The sequence below is a fragment of the Hyperoodon ampullatus genome (genome assembly GCF_949752795.1).
Source record: "Hyperoodon ampullatus genome assembly, chromosome: 5".
Classification (NCBI taxonomy): domain Eukaryota; kingdom Metazoa; phylum Chordata; class Mammalia; order Artiodactyla; family Ziphiidae; genus Hyperoodon; species Hyperoodon ampullatus.
Genome location: NC_136918.1, coordinates 9,953,971 through 9,956,064, shown reverse-complemented (window position 1 = coordinate 9,956,064; position 2,094 = coordinate 9,953,971). Strand labels below are relative to the sequence as shown.

General features: G+C 40.2%; 1 pseudogene across 1 annotated transcript; it reads left to right on the top strand.

Annotated features, from left to right (window-relative positions):
- The first annotated feature begins 686 nt into the window (after positions 1-686).
- On the top strand, positions 687-1,157 carry LOC307053188 (large ribosomal subunit protein uL22-like; annotated as a pseudogene). Its single transcript has one exon. The product of its transcript is annotated as a large ribosomal subunit protein uL22-like (transcript).
- The last annotated feature ends 937 nt before the right edge of the window (positions 1,158-2,094 follow it).

Here is a 2,094-nt window from a genome sequence, read left to right as displayed (position 1 = left end):
TTAGATCTGTTTTGGGAAAACTGCTTTATGTTTTTGCTGCTTCCTTTCTTCCTAGGTCTTTTCCCATATATTAGTCAGGATGGTTTAACCTACAGTGAACCCAACATTTCTATGGCTGAACTTGTTCACACAAAGCCCTATACAGGTCAGGAGAACTTCCTCTGTCTTGTTTTCATCTAGAAAACTTCACAGAGTAACAGAGAAAGAGGAATCTGGAGAGTCTGCCTGGCTTTTAAAAACCAGGTCTGCAAGTGGCTTACACCACTTCCGCCCTCATCAGACGGCCAGAAACCAAAAGCTGCAAGGGGGCCTGGGGAAAGGGAGCTATCATTCCGCTCCTGGTGACGTGACTTAATGGCCTGGAAGAGCATGTTCCATGTGTCAACCCTGCAATCTTCCCAGCTGTTCAAGATCTCTCTTAATCCTGCAAACCAGCTCTTAAACTCATGAAACCGGTATCTTAATCCCTTTTCCTTCATCATAAAATCAAACGATGTAAGTAAACATTTTGCTTTGTTAAGAAAAGACCTGTGCTTCCTTTTCCAGTAAGCAGCCTGAGGTGATCTCTAAAAACGGTTCTCTATTCACTTGACCCAGAAAATCCCACAAAATCATGCAAGTCAAGAGGTTCAAATCTTCGTGTTCACTTTAAGAACACTCGTGAAACTGCCCAGGCCATTAAGGGTATGCATATCCAAAAAGCCACCAAGTATCTGAAGGGTGTCACTTTAAGGAAGCAATGTGTGCCATTCCGTTGTTACAATGATGGAGTTGGTAGGTGTGCCCAGGCCAAACAATGGGGCTGGACACAGGGTGGGTAGCCCAAAAAGAGTGCTGAATTTTTACTGCACATGCTCAAAAATGCAGAGAGTAATGCTGAACTTAAGGGCTTAGATGTAGATTCTCTGGTCATTGAGCACATCCAGGTGAACAAAGCCCCCAAGATACGGCACAGGACTTACAGAGCTCATGGTAGGATCAACCCATACATGAGCTCTCCCTGCCACATTGAGATGATCCTCACTGAAAAAGAACAGATTGTTCCTAAACCAGAAGTGGAGGTTGCACAGAAGAAAAAGATATCCCAGAAGAAACTGAAGAAACAAAAACTTACTTATAGCCTGGGAATAAATGCCTCAAAAAATAAATGCAAATAAAAGTAAAAAAAACAACAACAACAAGAAAAGACTTGTGGTTACAAAGGAGAAAAGGGAGGGAGGGATAAACTAGGGATTTGGGATTAACAGATACACAATACTATACATAAAATAGACAGACAACAAAGACCTGCTGTATAGCACAGGGAACTGTACACAGTATCTTGTAATAACCTATAATGGAAAAGAATCTGAAAAAGAATATATATATATGTGTGTGTGTGTGTATGTATAACTGAGTCACTTTGCTGTACACCTGAGACATTGTAAATCAACTATACTTCAATAAAAAATTAAATTTTAAAAAAGAAAGCAATAGGATTCCAGTGCTTATTCCTAGTTAGGTTTGAAGTGGGAAAGGGAGAGTTTTAATCATCAATTTTTACTTATTTAACATCTCTCATTTTTCTTGGACATTCCTTAACACTTGTCCAATTTCACCTTTGATATTCTCATGGAATCCATATATGAAAAGAGTCAAGCTCATGTGTGGCTTGATCACCTTCTCCTCCTACCTATTCAAACACATCCTGGGAGGCCTAATTTTTGCCCTGCTTGCTAGAAGAAATTGAAGACAAGTCTCATGGTTTTATGGTCAATCATCACCAATAAGAAAAAACAAAAGAATTTTCCAGCTATGTGTACTTCATGAAAATGGTCTTAGTTCAATAATTAAAATATCCAGTCTTACGGAAGAGTCACAAGATTCGATTACATTTAGAATGACGTCTTCTTCCTGTCAGACATGCTTTGAGAAGGAAATAGATGTGGTCAGCTCCTTTTCTGTTTCTTCATCTTGAGTTTCTGTTCCCCTCCAATCCCTAGTCTGCGTTCACCTCTTCTAGGCTTAGAGCGCAGGGAGAAGCCAGGGGCAGAAATGTTCTTATTAGACAGAGGTTGTCATGAGCTGGTACATGGAGAGGATTAATGCCAGCAA